Source organism: Panthera uncia, chromosome A2 (assembly GCF_023721935.1).
Source record: "Panthera uncia isolate 11264 chromosome A2, Puncia_PCG_1.0, whole genome shotgun sequence".
NCBI classification, from domain to species: Eukaryota; Metazoa; Chordata; class Mammalia; order Carnivora; family Felidae; genus Panthera; species Panthera uncia.
This window is the reverse complement of record NC_064816.1, coordinates 46,618,952-46,641,025: the sequence shown is the minus strand read 5'-3', so window position 1 is coordinate 46,641,025 and position 22,074 is coordinate 46,618,952. Positions and strand designations below refer to the sequence as shown.

Sequence of the window (22,074 nt, the reverse complement as noted above, 5' to 3'; positions counted from 1 at the left end):
TAGATGAAACATGATTTATTAGGAAAATTTTAGGAGTCTTCCAGGACTTCTAGAATGTTGGCAATCTAGGACAGTGACTGTAACACTATAAATGACACCTAAAAATCGGTCTACCACCCCCTGCGTAAAAGTAAGCCAGGAAAGCTTGTGTTTGGACATTTTCACTGCAGTAGTAGAGGGGAGACTCTGCTTTGCAGCCTAGTCTGTGGAAGTCTAGTTTGAGGACTGGTTGATGCCCATTCTGGGTCAGATGGTGCTGGAGCAGAACACAGAGGGTGTGAAGTGGACACCTTCCAAGATGATCGCCCAGCTGGGCAAGGAAATCAACAACCCAGAATCCGTGTATTACTGGGCCCAGAAGAACCACATCCCCGTGTTGAGCCCAGTGCTTACAGATGGCTCTCCGGGTGACATGATCTACTTCCATTCCTACAAGAAGCCAGGCCTGGTTCTGGACATCATTGAGGACCTGAGGCTCATCAACACACAGGCCATCTTTGCCAAGCGCACCATCATGATCATCCTGGGCGTGAGTGTGGTCAAGCACCACATCACCAACGCCAACCTCATGTGGAATGGGCCGACTATGATGTCTACATTAACTCATCCCAGGAATTTGATGGCTCCGATTCTGGTGCCAGGCCAGACGAAGCGGTTTCCTGGGGCAAGATCTGGGTGGACACACAGCCTGTCAAAGTCTATGCCCATGACTCCCTGGTCTTCCCCCTGCTTGTGGCTGAAACCTTCGCCCAGAAGAAAGATGCCTTCACGCCTGAGAAGAATGAGGACTGAATGGCTACAGCACCAGCGAAGCCTCCCCTCCTCTATTTATTAGCGTGCACACCCAGTCCTCCCCTTGCTCCTTGGTCAGCAGCAGGTCTACGATAAATGGTCTCTGTGAGCCTGGAAAAAAAAAAAAAAAAAGTCCTTCCTAGTGCTAAGTCTAAGAAGGAAGGTGAGATGCTGGCTGTCCAAAAAGGTTAAGACTCCCATATTTCCTGTTTAAAACTGAAGAGTATGTACTCCTAGGTCCATTCCAACTCTGACCTCCTATTATTCCTCCCATCCAAGTACTAATCAGGCCCGACCCTGCTTAGCTTCTGAGATCAGATAAGATCGGGCATGTTCAGGGTGGTTAGATGACCACCTGTTATTCATATTTAGCCTGAGGCTTAGTTTACTTACTCTTTGATACTCACCCTTGGATCTATAAAACTTTACTCTCCAGCAAGAAATTAGTATCCAGTGGTGAAAGTGACCTTTTAGGCCTTTTTTTTTAATTGAAATATAGCTGACACACAATGTTACATTAGTCTCAGGAGTATAACATAGTGATTCAACATCTCCATATGTTATGCTGTGCTCACCACATGTGTAGCTACCACTGTCACCATACAACCCTGTTATAATACCATTGACTATATTCCCTATGCAATGCCTTTTATCTCTGTGGCTTATTCATTAAATGACTGGAAGCCCATACCTCCCAGTCCCCTTCACCCATTTTGTCCACCCCCCCATCTCCTTCCCTCTGATAACCATCAGTTTGTTCTCTGTATTTATGGGTCTGTTCCTGCTTTGTTTGTTCATTTGCTTTGTTTTTTAGATTCCATATATAAGTGAAATCATATAGTATCTGTCCTTCTGTGACTTATTTCTCTTAGCATAATACCCTGTAGGTCCACCCATGTTATCACAAATGGCAAGATCTCATTCTTTTCTATGGCTGAGTAATATTCCATTGCAGATGATATAGATATAGATACAGATATAGATATATAGATACACATACATACATACCACATCTTCATTACCCATTCATCTATCAGTGGACACTCAGTTTGCTTCTATTTCTTGGCTAATTTAAGTAATGCTGCAGTAAACAAACAAATGCATACATCTTTTTGGACCAGCATTTTTGTTTTCTTTGGGTAAATACTCAGTAATGGAATTAGTGAATCATACGATATTTCTAGTTTAATTTTTTGAGGAACCTCCATACTTTTTCCACAGTGGCTGCACCCCACTAACAGTGTAAGAGGGCTCCCTTTTCTCTACATCTTCACCAACATTTGTTATTTCTTGTCTTTTTGAAGAGAGCCATTCTGAATTCTGAGAGGTGTGAAGTGACTGATACCTCACTGTGGTTTTGATGTGCATTTCCAAGCCTTTGTTTTCATTATGCTAAAGTTCCTCCTAACAATTTCACATGTCCAAGAAAGCTGGCTGCCATTTTTCAGCATCAGAAACATTTCCTCCTCTTTCCAAAGCACCTACAGTAATGGTCTCTGACCATTACTATATAGTAAATATTTACTGAAAATGACAGGAAGGTTTTTAATCAAACAAAACATGGATGTGAGAGTCATTATTAAATATTGAGCTCATCTTTTGGAAAATGTCTGGAACTTGTAGTCAGTCACTCAATAAGTATTTGTTGACTAAATTAATGACTATGTTGATTCAACCGTGGGACAAAATTGAACACAGAACAGAGGACCAATTCCTATATGAGTGACAGGGAAAAAATTCTTTACCACAGATAGTCTCTGCTGCTTCCTAAAAGGACATACCTTTTATATTTCTGAATAAAAGGAGAACCAGAATCCTTACTGATGAAGCCAAGAGAGATTATTTGTTTGAGATAAGAACAGGAGTGTGTGTGTGTGTGTGTGTGTGTGTGTGTGTATAGAGAGAGATGAGAGGGTAATGAAAGTGGAAACCAGGTTGACTGACTGAAAAGGCTGCAGAGAAAGGGAAAAAAAGGACTGTTTGCAGTGATGGGAGATAAAATAGAGAGGAAATTGGAAGGAAATTTGGATGCATTTATAAAATTTGGCCACGTGGTATCTGATATAGACTGTTTTTCATGGGTCTTCATGAAATAGTAAAAATATCAATTTTTCTTTAATATAATGTAGAGTTGGTTGTTCCTAGGATATGTCAAAATGCTGAGCTTTGTTTCTCCAAAGGTGGTGAGCAAGGAACTTGTCACATCCTGCTTAAAGATGCTAACAGTGCTATTTGCTCCAGGCAATCCCATGGATGCCAAGCTCATGTGCCTTTTATATCAGCTTTTTTTTATTTTTAACGTTCTTCAACTGAGAAATAAAATCAGCCTGCTCCCCAGGCTCTCTCCACCCTACCACACACACACACACACACACACACACACACACACATCTCAGTACACCATAATACTAAACCACCATATTACTAGACACACCAGGCTAGTCAGAGAACACAATCAGTTTTCATATAAAATGTGCTGGATGTCCAAGAAGCTTCAAATAAAATGAGGTGAGGTGGGAGAAACTCATCCAAAGGGAGTGTTGGTTTTGAGGTTTGCACTTATATTTTAATTTTTTGTGTATGTGTCAAAACTTGAGCTATTTGATTTAAGTCAAATAATGTTTTGCTGAAGAGATAAGCAATTCACACACTTGGAAAATAAAATCTGTAGTGAAAAGAGAATTTTAGTAAATTATTAAGAATACTACATTTAAGTATGTGTAAATCAGCAGTTTAAAGACATGTTAATAGGACAATATAATAAATTCAAATCAAGTCCACTTGCCATATTTGCTAGACAACGGTCAATTTGGTTCAACATTCCAAATTTTTAAACAGTTAAAATGGGATGCATGGCAGTTATTTCAGAACAGAGCTAAGGATAATGACTTTTAAAGAGCAGATTTACTGGATAATCTATGAGATCTTCACTCTAATTCACGAATGGGCAGGTAAATTTCTGCATATAAGCTATAACTTTCAAGAAAGAATTCTTTGAGTGATATTGTTAGCTTTGTCATCATTTATGTGAACTTAAATAAAATCAGATTTTTTTTTGAAAAATATATTGCAGTTCAGATCTCCCACTAATTCAGATTTGCCCTGCAGTCTTCATAATTAGCTCAATTAATGGCATTGCCATTTCTTTTACCTATGCATTCATCACAAAATTTAACTACTGTTATTGCTCATAGAACTATGTATTTTGGCTAAGCATTGATGCTACACAAACCACTGAAACTGAAATTTTTCCTCCTCAATTCACTAGAGAGCCAGGTAGGTGGATATGCAAACACTGAACAGATGATTTTAAAAATGGCAAATATTAATTCAATAGCTTCTACGTGCCTGACACCCTTATAGGTACTGGTAATCTAACAGTTCATAAAGTACAAATGTTCCACTGTCATCTACTTATATCAAAGAAGGCTTGCAAGTACTAGAATATAGACATATGCAATACATTATTAAGAAAACGAAAATGTTCTGCTTTCTGTGTAGAGTATTATTGATATCCTAAATGAAAGTCTTCAACAACTTCAGTTATTGCTATAGTATTCCAAAAGATATTGTTCAATGGAACAGAAGAGATGCCACTGGGGAATCAGAACTCACCTTTGACATTAACTTAGTTTGTGCATTTAGGTAGGTAATTTAACATATCTGGTCAGATTTTAATCATCAATTTTCTCTGTAAAGTGAGAGTATTGATCATATATTATTTAAGATCTTTCTAACACCAAAACTCAGGGATGTTTGTTGGGACTACTTCAAACAGTAAGGGAGGAAAAGGGGGGCAATGGGTAATAGTAAAAGACATATTTCCTGAGGAACAATGTTAATCAAGTAAAGATGGGCGCTGAGGTAGTCACTATGGCTATTTACCAAGTATTTCTGGTGTTTTTCATTCTGGAAGTATGGTCAGATTGCACTTGAAGTTGGGCCTGCAGGGGACCTAAGTAGAGACAATGAGAAGCAGAGACTCCAGCTGACCCGAAATGGACATAGGGCCTGAGAAAGATTCTGTTGTTTTGGGCCAGTGAGATTTGGGGCGTTTGTTAGCACAGCATAAACATACCCACGTTGAATGATCTGGGGACTATGTTAGCAAAATGAATTACCAATAGATCCCTTGTCTTCTCTCTCCTTTGTATGTAAAGTTCAAAAGGTTGACTCCTACTAGTTTATGGCTATTACAAAAAAAGAGAGAGAGGGTTATTTGATCTTACTATATATACAACTTGCTAGAGACTTAGAAAACTTTTCAAACTGAAAATTGAATGTTGTTTTATCCTTCATTCTTAAACTGAATCTGGTCTACTGGGGCACATTTCATGAGTAGTATTTAAAGATGTACTCCACAAAGGTCCAGCACACATTGTAAAAACTCAGCAGAAACTTATGTTAGATGCTGGACCCAGAACCCCTGTTTTGATCCCCCTCTTATTGCCATGAAGACTGCATTGCCCCTTTATAATATTTTTCAGCCCAATTAGAGATCCTTCTAGATGTAATAACCCCAAGTCTTTGAGTGTTAGAGTTATCAAGTCATTATCAATTTATCAAGTCTAGAAATTTCCTCAAGCATGTAAAAATGTCCAGCCTATATCAGGCTGATTCACTGAGAACCTGTCTATTCATACACCACCCACCTCTAACATGTGGGACTCCAACACCAAGCTGGAGGCTCCCACACATCAAATCCTGGTTTACAAAATCCAACCCACAATAACACGTGCCAGCAATAATATTATGACTGTAACTCACATCATTCGAGTGCTGACCACAGCATTATGAAAAAAGTGTTATTTTTATGACTTATTCTAAAGCAAAGGAGGAGGTGAAAAAAAGAAACATGTATGGTCACGAGTTGGCTGGTTACTGGCCTTTTCTGATATGCTTCCAGTGTTCAGACCTGAGACACAAAATGCTAACCTATTTGGAAAGAAATAATGATCCCATTCATCACCCCTAAGTAATAATTCATAAAGTCTGAACTATGTTACTGATAGTGTCTTTTTATGCCAGCTTTATTTCTGCTGGTAAATAACAATCCATTTAATTACAGAAATAAATCTGCGATGCCATTCCACAAACTTGAATGTGATAAAAAAGTTTAATAAAATAAACCCCAGAAATAGAGAACTCAATTAGATGCCATTCTTTGGCCTGAGCATCATTTTATTTTAGTTCTTAAAAAACGTCCTCACACTCCTAAACATGGCTGAAGAATGGAGATAATTGCTAGTCCTTCTTATTAGTAGTTACCTTTTCTGAGTCCTCTTTGTTAAAACTATTTAGTTTCTTATTAGTCTCAGGCTCTTTGTCACACAGCCTGAACTCTTGCCTATATTGTATATTCTTTTCTTTCTCCCATCGTTTTCCTTTTTTTTTTTTTTTTTTTTGCTACGATCTTCCCGTCCTAGAAAAGGTAATTTCACACATACTGAATTACTGCAATTTAGGTCAGAGAGACCAGACACCATGAAAATAAGATCTTTATTTAGAGAAAAAAAGTTTCTGATCTATTTCCCTTGTTAAGCTTGTGAGAGTCTCACCTTCTCCTGTGTTATAGTTATTGCAAAAAAAAAAAAAAAAAAAAAAAACCCGACATTTTTAAAGCACCTTTAAATAAGTTTTGAGAGATACAAATACACCAGCATCTTTCCATAATGCAGCTCAGGATAAGTAAGACTATATTATAGGAAACAAAGGGCTCTGATCTGGATCCTTCTCTTTATGTCATTGGCAAAACCCCCGTGATTTAGTCCAAACTAGATCTGATCTTCTGATCTTCCGTTTTTTTAAGCTAAAGTTATGGAGCAGTTTAATGTACTATGACTAAATTGGTTTTGGCAGTTTGTAAAGGTTTAGGGGATTATATTGCAGGTTTAAATTTTCTTATTTACTTGCTAATAAATATTCATTTCTTTTTTTTTTTTTTTTTTTTGTGAGAAGGGATGTTCACACACTATGCTGGTACTGTTCCAAGAGTTTTACAAAAATTGCATCATTATGTCAAATACAACAATATTCTAGTTCATAAATGAAGAAACTAAGATTTTGGGAGTTCAAGGAACTCAACCAAGATTACACAGCTCAAAAGTGCTACTGTCAGCACTAAATCTTCAAGGTTCAACAACAGAGAACTGTGATTCCACCTTACATTTTTTTTTTTAAGTCTACCTTTGTCATCTCCTGCCACCATATGACTAAGCAGTGAGTGAATTCAAGTCAATAGAGATTGTTGAAAATCTTCATTGGACAAAGTGCCACAGCAGATGCTGTAAGACATGAACAGGGGATAAAAAAGAAATGCATGGTCAATTAATGATGGAGCTAGTCTTATATTAGTCAGAAGTGTCTAATGAGAGAAAAATAAAGTGAACAGAGAAAGCCATTTTCCTTCTTTTTGACTGACAGCCTGGTCCAGCCAAGTGTTTAGTTTACTCTTTACCCTAGAGGGGCATGTCAATAAAAGAAAGATGAAATGGTTTGATAGATTTTATTATTTTTTTGTTAGATTTTAGTCATAGCTTTCTACCAGATGCCTCAAGACCCTATCAAAGACTTTATAGCATGTAAGTCACCTTGAAATATTGAGGCTATCTAAAGGAGTAATATCTCTAAGGGACATGTAAAGAGAAAATGTAAAGATGAAAATAGATCCTGAATTAAATTCCTATGACTCTTGCCAGAGAGAAGGCAATGTTGGTGACTTCACATATATTTGAGCATAACAAGTTGAGGCCTTGAAATCTATGCTCAGGACTGATTCTGATGCTTCTCTTTAAGGTTAAATGAGAAAAGCCTTTTCTAAAATGGTAGCTTTAATGTGTCCACATTATATAGAATGCCCACTATATGCAATATCTATCCTATACTAAGCACCAGAGATTCAGAGGGAACCACAACTTATCCATCGTCTTCCATAAGAAGTTCCCAGACTAATGAGGGAGACAGATATTAAAGCATATTAATGCACAAATAAAAATCTAATTGTAGGTGATGATTCGGACTATGGTAAATGAGGAGCTAGTGAGAATAACAAAGATAAACTACTTTAGGTTGGTGGGTGGGTCATGGTCTCACTGTGTAGCCACAGTCCCATCTGAATATTTTTCTCCCTCCTGTATGATCACCTTCACAAACCACGTGGTGACATTTGGTGTCATTTTGAAGACATAGCTGATATATTTGTATGCAATGTTTTGATCTGTCGTAAAGGTTTAACATTTCTAGAATCTCCATCACTGGGCTCACGACCAGCCTTCTTGGGATAGCTTAATTTGAGAATATGAATTATGCCAAAGAAAATCTATATATTTATCTTTTAATTCCAATTTATTTATATAAAATAAAACATAAATGAATTTTCCACATAGCAAGCAATGTCAATTAAAGCATGATTTAAAGTACAATGTCTTTGAGTATTCAGCCCTTGAATTTAGAACATACTATATTTTAAATCTGTCATAGCAAATCTGACGCTAAATCAAGAATATTCTAAGTATTTTTTAAAGCCAGTGATAACATTAGGATGTCCAAATCCTATCCATTAATATGTAAATAAATATAAATTTCATCACATACTGAAAGTATGTTTTACGTCTAACACATTCAGCTACACAGGTATTTATTGAAGTGAAATAATGGTTAAAAAAATAACAATATAATTATCTGTCATTCCCACCATGAGAGCAGGCAGATTGGTTCAGTCAAAAGATATGGGAATTGATACCACTCTCTTATTAATTTATGACACTCGGAAACCTGATGGTTAAATCCTTGTGTGTGTGTTATTTTCCTATAACAAAAACTTAGAAAAGAATGACAAAGTGAGAATAAAAGAAGCAATTCCTTTTCCCTTAACTTCAGTCAAAATTGGGAAAAAGTCAACACTTCCAGAAGAATTCAAGAAACACTTGATGTTGGCAAAACAAGAGTGACATGGTCAGCAGCGTACTTTTTTTTTCTATTCTGATTTGAGGGGTTTCCATTTACTAACAAGATTGCACAAACTATTTTCTTTGTTTTCATTAAAAATAGAAATAATTATAGACAATACAGAGGAGAAATCTATGATCTGTAACTTGCCCTAAGTAATGCAGTTCAAGTTGCAAATTTCAGTTCTGAATATGTTTCATAATAAGGGCACAGAATTCAATCTTGATGGACAAAAAATAAACCAGGTTGTTACGAACAAAGGAGAAGACATCTCCATTATAACTTCTGAAAACAGCCACTATATTGGTGGTCTTCCCCATACTCTCAGATTAATCAGAAATTACTGTTTGATGTTTTCTACAGCTTTAGACAGGGACACTGAATCTTTTAAATTCATGAATTGATGTTCAACATTCTCATTGATTATTTTAATCACATCACACACAGAAGTACTTCAGTCATCCAATATTTCCCAGGAGGCACAGCCTCAATTGCTATCTCTAATCTTTTTTAGAGCACCCTCTTTTGCTGCTGTTCATTAATTAAACATCTTTCTGCTGATACTTCTTTTGGCTGCTGTTCTCCCAGAAGCTGCCCAATTGCTTGTCATCAAATTGTGTCCTTCACTGCAACCACATTGGTTCATCATCAGTTATTTCCCCCCTTCAAAATTATGTTCCTCTATTCTAATATTCTTTGATGACTTGATAAATCTTTACAAATTCCACCTCATTTATTCAAATTACTATTCTTCAAAGGCACTACCAATCTTTCTTTGTGATCATTTCCTTATTCTCCAAAGGAATTTAAGGCTCCAATATCAACCAAAGACATACAAAAGTAAATGCCCAGATTAAAGAGTAAATTTCAATCCAGGAGCCGAGTCTAATACCAAGAATCTGTGTCAGTGAGGAAAAAAAAAGCAGGAATTAGGATAATAATAAGGATTTACCATGTTATTTTCATGCACTGAATTTATTAATTCAAAACGCAAATATGTATTGAGTACCAATACTGTGTCAGACACTATACTGGGCAGTCAGGCAGGCAAAGGAGAAATAGTATTTTTTGGCAGACTATGTTTTTCAGTGTGGTCCCAATCATATGCTCTTCTCATTATGTAATTTTGATACTTCTCCTGTAGAGAAAGAAGGGTCTATATTCTTTCCCCATGAATCTGCATGGGCTTCAAACTATGCCAGAACTGATGTTATTTGACTCCTGAAGCTAGAGCAAAAAAGCCACACAGTTTCTGTATGACATTCACTTAGAAGCCTTAAGCTGCCAGGTAAGCGGTCTGACTATCCTGAGGCAGCCACGCTGTGAGGAAGCCTAAACAAGCAACCAGCAGGAAAGGAGGCCCCCAGTTTTGGTTGAGTTCCCTACAACAGCTGTCACCAATTGGCTAGTCCTGTGAGTGAGCCATTTTAAAGTGGACCCCCAGGGGTGCCTGGATGGGTCAGTTGGTCGGGCATTAGGTCGGGTCATGATCTCAAGGTTTGTGGGTTGGAGCCCCACTTCAGGCTCTGTGCTGACAGCTCGGAGCCTGGAGCCTGTTTTGGATTCTTCCCCTCTCCTGCTCATGCTTGCTCTCTCTCTCTCTCTCTCTCTCTCTCAGAAATAAACATTAAAAACAAGATTTTTTTTTTAAATGTTTCTTTTCTCCCAAAGCAAAGTTAAAAAAAAAAAAAAAAAAAGTAATCCCCAGCCTCAAGTGAAACCACCCCAGCTGACGCTGCACAGGGCAGAGCAAGCCATCCTTGCTGAGCCCAGACCAACTGTCGATTCAATAATTACTGTTGTTGCAGTTACTGAGCTCTGGGGCACTTTGTTACTCAGTGATAGGTAACAGATACATCCCATACTTCAGAGTGCTTACAGCCTATAGTGGAAGACAGAAAATATTACCACCTTAAATTTAAGTTACATAGTATGGTGTATACAATGGTTTCATATAGTTCATCATGTTTGGGTTAGTGGGTAAGAACTTTCACCCCAGAAAGCCACATGTCCAACTGAAACAACAGCTTTGTGTGAACAGCTTCCTTCCTCATGAACTTCCTCATGAACTTCACTGTTATTTACTGACATACATGAGATACGAGTCTAGGATCATCATAAGCATGAGAGACATCCCTCAAGTTATGTGTGTAGTGTACTTACAGCCCAGGACAAAATATGGCATTCAAAAAGCCCCCAAAAGTCAGAAATTAAGTTCAGGAAACCAGAAGCAGAACCCTATTTAATGCCTTTTAACAGAATACTCTTCCTAAGCCTTAATATAGTTATGACCTACAAATTACACTACCAGGAAGCTTTCTTTTTAACTTCCAAGTCTAGATTCTTTTTCTTTTTTTCTGAGAGAGAGAGAGAGAGAGAGAACGGAGGGGAAGGGCAGAGATAGAGGGGGGCATAGAATCTAAAGCAGACTATGCACTGACAGCAGCGAGCCCAATGTAGGGCTCAAACTCACAAACCGTGAGATCATGACCTAAGCCAAAGTCAGACACTCAACTGACTAAGCCACCCAGGCATCCCCCAGGTCTGAATTCTAATAGTAATAATGATACCACTATTTTACTATAACAACTACTAAAAATACGCTTATTGATCAGTGACTAATTATTAAATATTTTACTAAGCATTATTATCATTTAATCTTCAAGTAATTCTATAAGATAAATACATCGACATTTCATGGAAAAGGAATATTGGGAAAATGAGCAATTTATAGATGGTCAGGAATATCTTTTTCAGCGTGGAAACTGTTATGATTCTCTGACCTGAACTACCTCTAAGTAAAGCTGAAACTGAGAGTTTTCATTCACTTTTGCCTATCCCCAGACTAGAAAATAATAAAATTTCATAGGGTTGTACTTAGACTGACTTCTTTTCTCAGCATTGGGGATATCTTGTACTACTTTAGTGAAACAGATCATACATTTTGGATTCTTGAGAGACACCCAAGTAAAAGAGTCATACCTTTGTTCTTAGAGATTGGTGGAGAAATAGAAAAATCCTCAGTGCACACAGGGCTTGGCAGTTTTGAGTCAGGGCAGACAGAAGTCAGAGTTGAGATGCCGATGTAACTTTTTTGGGTCTCTTTGGTCCTCAGGAACAACCCATCCCGTACGTCCTCACCACGTGAACCACAAGTAGGAGAAATGGGAAATGAAAGCTCCTTTTACAAGGTAGCAAAATGAACTCCATTTTTATATTATAGTTCTTGGAATTCAATATATAAATATTATGGAATGCTGAGTCAGCTTTAAAAGGGAGATGATCTCGCTCTGCTACTTAGTCTCATTTTGCATTTTTTTTAATTGAGTGAAGAGGAGGGCTGTGTTAAGTTCATTACCAAGCAAAATTACTCAGCATAAATCTTTCCTGTTGAGCTCGTACAAATGAGACATGTGGATGTATGTCCCAGATTCTCTGCTCCATTTAGGTGTCATAGTCCTCACATCAAAGTCATTTTTTTTTTCTGAGAAATGCTCACATTTTTTCTACTCTGAAATCTATTGACTACTCTCTCATGTAATTTCCTTGGGCTTCCTGGATTGTTCCATTCCACTATTTTCTCAGCAATGACTTTAGAAAAGGAATTTGTTATCTTTAGGACACAGTTCATGCCCTCCTTTTCTTACTTCATATTCTTGTCAAGTTATCTGTAAAATGAGTCATTTCTTATGCTCACAAACATGATAAAATTAAAGTTACTACCTTTGGGTGAAAGAAAACAGCCCAAATGAGTAGAAAGCAATTTTTTTTATTAAAGGGTTAATATATGTTATTTTGACCCTATAGATATTTAAACATTTTTCCCTGTTCATAAGAACAAGAATTATATTACATTCTTGAATCTAACTACCATTGTGTGTGCCTCTCCTTTCTTTATGGTGTCAAATATACATTTATTTTATTGCTAATGCTTTAGTAAATTCCTAGAATTTATACCTCTGTTATGAGCCTTACTGTTCTGTGATTTCCTAGAGGCCATTCCTAGACTTATACTCCTATGGATCCTTGTAAATATTGACCCTTTGTGTCTGTTACCATAATAGCTATAGACAAGCGATTTTGTGAAGCCTTCGAAGACTTTTTCTCCCAGGGTTACCCAATTGCCTCACTCACATTAAACTTTGGATATCAGCCAATTTGCTCCAAATAAATGCAACAGACTATCAAACTCTTGCTTACTGGGTTTCTTTCCTTTCCTTTTCTTTCTTTCTTTCTTTCTTTTTTTTTTTTTTTTGTCCCTTCTTTGACAACAGCATCTAATGACACACTCTCTCTCCTCTGTTTCCATGGCTAGTAACCCTGAGGTCGCTTTTGACTCAGATTCTTTCTTTGAGATAAACAGTCAGACCATTAGGAATTCGTGTATATACTGCTTGGCACAGAGATGTACAGAAAATTGGAATGATGGTCACACACTGTTCTGTGTCTTTGGTTTCCCTTGTTACTTTTTGTCTGCCTCACTGTGAGGAAACATTGGGCTCTCTGTTTCTTCCTAACCTTTAATTATTTGGTATATTTTGGATTGTGTGTAGTCTCCTAATAAGATCTGAACCCACAAATCTCCTCTCATTTATACTTGTCATGCAGAATTACAGATTTTTTATAAATGTGGACGGCCTTTTTACTGCTTGGCTTTCCACCTTCCCTTTCCTTCCTTCCTTCCATCCTTCCATTTATTTATTAGACATTTATTGAACGTAATAGGTATATACAAGGTATTGTTCCAGATGCTTGGACTAGCTTGCTCAGCAAAAGAGATGAGATTCCTAGTACTTATATTTCAGGAAGGCAGGGAAAGGAATAAGGAAGGAAGGGAGGAAGGAGGGAAGGTAGGAATGAAGGAAGGAAAGAGAAAAAAAGAAGAAAAGAAAGAAAAGGGAAGAAAAGAAAAGTAAGAGAGAGAAAGAAAGGAGGGAGGGAGGGAAGGAAGGGGGAAAGTAAGGAAGGAGGGAGGGGAAGGAGAAAGGGGGAAAAATGAAGGAAAGAAGGAAGGAAGGAAGGAAGGAAGGAAGGAGGGAAGGAAGGAAGGAATGAAAGGGAAAAAGGAAAAGAGAAAAAAAAAACATGAACAGGATAAAAAACAGTGATGAATTCTCTAACAGCAATTACAAAAGGTAAGGTAATTGAGGGTGACAAGGGGCAGGGAAGACTATTGGAGATTTCTGAGTTGAGCTGAAATTACCACAATAAGAGAAAAAGTTAGCCATGCAAGGTTTTACAATAAAAACATTCCAGGCCAATGGAACAGCATATTCCCTGATGTGAGGGAGAAAACATGGCTTGACAAAAGGACAGAAGTAATACAACACAGATGGTAAAATCCAAACCTGAGAGCAGGAAGAAGGCACTGCATCCTACCTTGTTACCAGAGAATGAATAATGACACTCTAAAGGGGACAATGATCATCTATTTTCCCTATTTATTTGTTCAATGATGCACAACAGAACTCAGCTTAATCCACTAAAGATTGAACTAAAAATCTGTGAAACTGCCAACAGGTAACTAACTCAGTATATCTGGTTCTATTATGTTACCTCAGCTCTTCCTTTTGCACCTTTTTTTAATAATAAAATATCTTGGAATTCTACAGAAGAATGCTTGCCTGATATAACACCAAAGAAAGTTTGAGAACTAGGAGATGGAAATATATGCACATGTGTGCCAAGAAACAGGTACAAGACTACTGTGCTATTCATAACAAACAACCAAATGTTATTCTTTCTAAAATGGATACATTTTAGGATATTTATACAGTAGAATAAATTGTGACATATTTATACAATAGAATGAAAATGACCCAAGTAGTGCTACAAACAAGAACGTGAATGAATATCACAAATGTAGAGTTCCATGAAAAAACCCAGACATAAAAGCATGCATACCATTATGATTCAGGTTACTTGAACTTAAAATAGACTAAAAAAACATCATTTTGAATGCATGTGAATAAACTAAAACTATAAAGAAAAGAAAAGTAATAATCATGACCCTACGAGGAAGTGTAGTAAGGAGGTGAGAAGGAAATGGGTTGGAATTGGGGTGGGCTATTTACCAATTCTGGGGAGCAGGAAGTTACAAATATACAGCTTGAGTGGCATTCCAGGGGTGTTAATTTCATGGTAAATTACTGACCTATATATCTTTTCTGGCAGACTCATCTCTATGGATGCTAAGTTTCACAATAAAAAAAATGTGTTAAAAATAGAGAATAACATAGCTCCTGTACATACTAAATATTTCACTTATTAAAGTAGATGGCATTGTTTATTTGGAAAATACATTTCTCCTCATTTGTGAAAGGAAGCAGTAAGTGAAATGTTTTCTGAGTGTTTGTGGTTCTACTGAGTGGAACCATACTATCTCAGGGATCATGTTACTTTTATTTATTTTTATTTTATTTCTTTAAATATTTGTTTATTTTGAGAGAGAGATAGCATACATGAGCAGGGAAGGGGCAGAGAGAGAGAGAGACAGAGAGAGAGACAGAGAGAGAGAATCCCAAGCAGGCTCTGTGATGTCAGCGCAGAGACAGATGTGAGGCTTGATCTCAGGAACCATGAGATCATGACCTGAGCTGAAATCAAGAGTCAGGTGCTTAACTGACTGAGCCACCCAGGTTCCCCTACTTTTATAAGTTAAAGTAATATTAGCTGTTGGAACAGATACACCCAGATTCTCAATAATTAATAACTGTTTTACTGGCAAGGTCTGAAGAGGTGGTGTTTACATGTGGTCACTGGTGGCTGATAGAAGTTCTGCCAAGATATTTAATTGTACCTCAGGTTGAGGGGAAAAAGAGAGACACATGGGAGATCGTGCAGAAGGATTTTTGGGGGGCAAGCCTGGGAATGGCATACATCACTTCTGCCTACATTTTTTGAGGAAAACCCAGTAACATGGCACCTCATAGATGCGAAGGGAGCTGGGCAATGCACACCTTGTCTGAAGAGTTCTGTCTTGGTGAAAAGATACTCTGGAAGGTTTGGCCATCATGAACTTGAGGTGGACAGCTGGCTAAGCCTGCTATAAGACTCTCCAATTCATTTTTTCATCCAGCCTTATATTTCACAAGCTAGACTACAAGCAGGTGAAGGGAAAAGAAGTGCATCAGGGTTTGAAGCATTTGAGTTTCCTCTTCTCCAAGCCATCCTTTAATGTGATCCACGCAGATGATTACTTTGTGTTTTAAGAAACCAGAGATTGAACATTTATGTTTTTGCTCAATTGTGAGGATGTAAATGTATGTGCACACATATATAACATAACACAAAGAAGCCCTGCTTGGAGTTTTTGAGAGAACATTGCAAAACATTCAACATTCAAAACAAGGAACAGTTCTGCTGAGAGATTAATCTTCATTCTTACACAGTAATGAGTGAAATTTGGAAGTAGAACCTTGATTCCTTGATTCACACCAACAAAGGAATATTTCCAAGAACCTCTGTTCCACATCAAAATCTTAATTTGTTAAAGCAAACAATATCCTTTTATAAATGCTTAGTACATTTTCAGACTATTCCTAAACTGTATGTTCTCTGTTATTAAAAGTCAGCTATAGACATGTAGGCCTTTCAAGAAAGGAGACTTTGAAAATTCAAATTTCCTAATAGGCTACCCCAAAAGGCTGAATGATCACCAAGAACTGGAAATTGTGGAAATTCTGCTTCTGTGATTCCAAATTAGAGCTTGCAGAGCCTCTGGCATAACCAGCATATAAAAGAGCATCACAGCACTGGGGTGATTTAAACATGAGAAACAGGTACAGGTAATGTGGTTTAGAACCAAATCACTGAAGTACTGAAGATTAAACAGAATTAATGAATTTTAGGCTGCAGTCTCCATAAATGACCAACAAACATGCAGCAAAATCCTGAACTGCAGCCTTGAAATAAAGAGCTGAATGTAATTCAGTGCATACTGGTTGCCTAGAAACTAACTTGGAAGGGGGCTGGGGAGGGAAAACTACAAAACATGAAGGGTTCATAGGTTTAATAAGGAAATTATTAACTCTGAACTGCTTTGCAATATATGTGTTCTCTAATGCTCACTTCTAAGAACTTCGTCAAGTATCAGAGAGCTAGGTTAGAGGGCACACAGAAGAAACTGCTATAGGATGACAGGACAATGGTCAAGGCTTAAGGCAACCACTGATAGCAAACACCATCATCACATTCAAACCTGCAGTCATTGCAACCAGAGACCATCTCAAACTGTTGACAAACTGCATCTCTCAGTAAAACTTTATTTACTTTTCCTAAATTATCTTCCTACATACAGCTGAGGGCTTGCCTACTACATGAAACACTTCTCCATTTCATGAGCTCACTAAGGATGTTACAAATAAAAAATAAAAATGACGGGTAAGGAATGGGAGAGTTAGAAGAGAGCTAAATAGCTTTCATATTAGGAAAACTGAATGTGCAGAGAAATGGAACACACGTGTTCATCCAAAAGCCTTTTGGAAAAGGAGGAACTAGATTTTAAGTTTTAATCGTCAACCACAATACATTAAGGGGTCACTGACAAGGCACATGTCACACTCCCTGTTATTAGTTCATCTTCTTGTTTTTACTTAGAGAAACTGAGGAGGTGATGCTCAGGTGGCATATCATGAGCAGCATTTTAGCATTTCCTCTAAAACCATTAATAAACAGCTCTCTCGATTTTAGCAGAGTGAATACACAGGAGATACTGTGCTTTAGCATCTTAGCTTGAAAGAGTTGCTTAGGGAGGACATATTTTATCCTAATTATTTTTGACAGGAATTAGGTCAGATTAATTAGTTTAAAATTCAGCTGAACAACAGCGTCTTTGCTAATTACTTCAGGGTGTATACATAATTCATTCACAATAGTGGAAAAAAGGAAAATACTGAGGGAGAATGCTACACAACCCTGACCCCTTTGATGGGTGATTCCTAAAGAGAGAATCCTCTGTGACCTACAAAGGGACACAGGGAGCAGAGTATCTGCAGTACTTTATTTAGTATGAGGAAAATATTTATTTATATAAATATACATATTTATATAATCATATGTTTTTAAGCATCTATATTTAAAATATTTAACAATGGAAATATACCTTTAAAAATAGAATATAAAAGTCACAGTAAGACAAAGTAGAGAGTGAATGATTAAGAACAATGGTTTTGGAGAAAAGGTTCTCTCACCTCAATTCCTTGCAAGCTTTGTGACCTTGGGCAACATGCATCATTCCCTAAGTTTCAGGTTGTTGTTAAAGTAATAATAGAGTTTAGCATCTAGTTTAGGGCTACTTGTCAGAATTAAATGAGATAATATATGTAAACCATAGCAACTGACAAAGTATTTGTTTATTTTAAAGATTTTTTTAAGTTTAAGAGAGCAAGCAAGTGCCAGAGAGAGTGGGGAAGAGGCAGCGAGAGGGAGAGAGACAATCCCAAGCTGACTGGAGCCTTCCGTGTAGAGCCCAACTCAGGGCTGGAACCCACGAACTGTGGGATCATGACCTGAGCCAACATCAAGAGTCCAATGCTTAACCAGATGAGCCATCCACGCACCCCACAAGTGACATGGTGTTTAATATTTGTTAGGTATCATTTCTATATCAGCACAGGAAATTAAATAAATCTTTGCCATACCATCTACACACTTAAATTAGTCCCCAAATTACCTTTAAATTAATTATAGCTTTGGCTTGAATTGCATTCCACAAAAGGGGGCCCTTTAAATATAGGTTCAATTTTCTAAACGGTAAAATGGATTAAAATATTTTAGTAGATTAAATATGACTGATATTAACCAAAAGCAAAACTGTGCAAGGGCACTTGGACAAAGAGGAGAGTGTATTACCTGGCGATAGTCTTACTCGGGTCTAAGAAAGGATTTTAAAATCTATTTTTTTAAATACTTATTCATTTTTTTTTTTGAGCGAGAGAGAGGGACAGAGCACGAGAGGAGGAGGGGCAAAGAAAGAGGGAGACAGAGAATCCGAAGTCGGTTCCAGAGCCTGCACAGAGCCTGACATGGGGCTCAAACCCACAAACTGTGAGATCGTGACCTGAGCTGAAGTCAGACGCCCAATCGACTGAGCCACCCAGACATCCCAAAATCTTTATCAAAGAAGTCCAAATGAAAAATTTTTTATGGAATCTCCAGATATTTAAATTTGTGTTCCCATGTTTTCAAAAAATCATATGAGAGCTGGGGCACCTGGGTGGCTCAGTGGGTTAAGCGTCCAACTCTTTTTTTTTTTTTTAATGTTTATTTATTTTGAGAGAGAAAGAGAGAGAGCTTGAGCAGGGGAGGGGCAGAGAGAGAGGGAGACAGAGAATCTCAAGCAGGCTTTGATGCAGGGCTCAAACCCATAAACCATGAGATCATGAATTGAACTGAAACCAAGAGTTGGATGCTTAACTGAGTGAGCCACCCAGGTGCCCCAGACTCTTGATTTCGGCTCAGGTCATGATATCACGGTTCATGAGATGGAGCCAGCCCCATTGCCCTGACAGCAAGGAGCCAGCTTGGGATTCTCTCTCTCCCTCTCTCTCTGTCCCTTCCCTCCCTCATGCTCTCCCCTCACCTCAAAATAAATAAATAGACTTTAAAAAAATCATATGAGAGAAACAAATTTATTCTCACATTGGTTACTATTAACTGAAGAATTCTAGGCTAAATTATGGGTGTATTTATGGACCTACCAGCATTTAGATACATATAAACTAAAGACTAATTTTGCTGGCATACCAAATTAGTTTTAGCAGCCAGTATTAAGGGTCACTTTGATTTTCTTTTCAAATATTAGAATATATTTACAGCTTAAAAATTAGATGGAATAGAAGCCATTAAAATTGATCACACTGAAAGAAATAGTAGAAATATTTTCCAAATGTGGAACCACATTGAAAATAACAATTCATGACACCGTCTGCATCAATGACATCTATTTTGTTGCCTAGCATATGTGTTTACATGATGGCTTGTGACTTTAAGTTATACATTTCTCTCACAAAATAAATGAATACTGAAGAGAAGCCATGCCTCCCGAGGCATGTGACATGTGAACCTTGATAGTGTCCATCACGTCTGACAAAGAAGATGCTTCCTTGTTTTCCACCCAAGAACTGTGCGAACACTGTGGTGGGTCTTCTCTCCCAACACCTGATTTCTGTACTAGAGGCACGCTCTCTGCTTAAGGGAGAGCTTTCTCTTTAATGTTATAAAACACTCCAATAAAATGAGCAACTTAAAAACTCCTATCAGAAAATAAATCCTAAACAAACAGAGTCTGCAGCATTTTTAAGAGATAAAAAGAGAAAGCCCATGTGTCCAATCTATGTGGACAAAACGTCAAAAGTTAACTTTGGCTGTTTCAGAGCAAAATTCATCTATTAAAGTGGAAAACAAAGTGGATACGTGTTGAAGTGGGGCGGAAAGGAGAATGGAGGTAGCTTGAAATGCCAAACAGCTGATTGTAATCATCAGATATAGGTGCTTCCTGGTCTTGCCTCTTTGTCAGAATAACAAACATGCAAGAGATGAGCCTGAGCTACAACTCACAAGCTTTTCTAGTCTGTACTTGTCAGTATTAACCAACTGTAACTGATATGGTCATTCCCACTGGCAGGGCCAGCACAGCAAGTAGTCAAGATGTGGAGTCGTGGTGAGAAAGATACAGCTGAAAAATCTTTTCTCCAACACAGACCATCTGGGATATTTGCCTAGCTCATAAAACTGTTTGAGCACTAAATTTTACACAAGGAAGATTTTAGTGAATGTCCTGATATACTATTACTCTAAAAACATGAAGGGCATTACTGTCATTACTATTGTGATTTTTACCTATGTCAAATAAAAACAATCTAGTTCTAAACTTAAAAAGGTTTCAACTTGAGACAGAGAACATTAACATAAGAGATGAGCAAATGAGACCCACATAAAATAAATTTCACGAATATAACTGCATTATAGTACTTGCCTACACTCTCGATCATTTTTATCATTATAAAATACAAACAGCTGTAATTTTTGAATGCCAACTGTGGGTTGAATTGTTAGGTGCTTCACATATACAATCTTATTTAACCATCACAACATCTCTATAAAGTAGGTATTATTATAATCTTCATTGTAAAGATGAGGACACTGACCTTAAATGAAGTTCACTATCATTCCCAAAGTCCCCTGCTGGTGATGCTTAAGCTATGATAGCAGATATTGGTATCTCAAGTACAAAGCAGGATGTAGGAACTTCCGTCCGTCTGCCCCACTAGACCCCAGAATACACCACCTAAATTTGTTTGGGTGTGGTTAAACCACCTTTGACTGTCATGTATTTGCAAGAAAGGACAGGGGTAGAGTGATAGAGCCTATGATGGAAGGGGTAGAAAAAAGCCATTTCTAAGACTGAATGCTTGGAATCTAGACCACCACTGATAGTCAGACACATTTTAATAGTTTTTAAGCATCACTGTCATGCACAAAACATGAAGCAGCAACTTCCTTTGCTACCCACTATTTGAAAGGAGCACAGCTCTTTTTCCTTCCAGGCTAACTACATGAATACAGTTACAAATGTAAATAAAATATCAGCTTCCATAGGACTGAGGTGGGAATGTGGGGATATAAAATGACGCAGCCACTTCAGGAAAGTATTTGGCAGTTTTTTGAAAGTTCAACATAAACTTAACGTACAACCCAGGAGCCCCACTCCTCTATAAGTAGCCCAGAGAAATGAAAACATCTGTTTATAAAAAAAGACTTGCGTGTGAATGTTTGTAGCAGCACCATTCACGAATGATCATCAAAATGGTATAAACAATCCACGTGTCCATCAGTTTATGAGTGGATATACAATAGGTGGTATATCCATAAAGGGAATACAATTCAGCAATAAAAAGGAATGAAATACTAATTGCATGCTACAATATGGGTGAACCTCATCAACATCATACTAAGTCAAAGAAGCCAGACACAAAAGACCACATATTATACAATTTACACAGAATGTCTAGAAAAGGCAAACTGATACAGATGGGAGGTGCATTCACGTTTGCCTGGCACTGGGCGTGGGACCGGGGATTAACTGCAAGTGGGCAAGAGGGATATCTTTGGGGCAAAGGAATCAGTTACTACTGGATTTTGGAAATGGTTACACAACTTTGTAATTTTATTAAAAGCCAATGAAATGTACACTTTCACTCTGTGGATTTTATAAAATGCAAGTTATACTTCAATGAAACTCTAAAAAATTCTAAAAAATTAGGAATAGAGCATGTCAGGTGTGAGATACGACTTTTACTCAAGTTGTTTCCTTCCTAAAACATTTTGGCCTCC

The 22,074-nt window shown here is 37.5% G+C and overlaps 1 pseudogene; it reads left to right on the top strand.

Moving 5' to 3' along the window:
* Nucleotides 1–223: 223 nt before the first annotated feature.
* LOC125930983 (deoxyhypusine synthase-like) lies at nucleotides 224–792 on the top strand (annotated as a pseudogene).
* The last annotated feature ends 21,282 nt before the right edge of the window (nucleotides 793–22,074 follow it).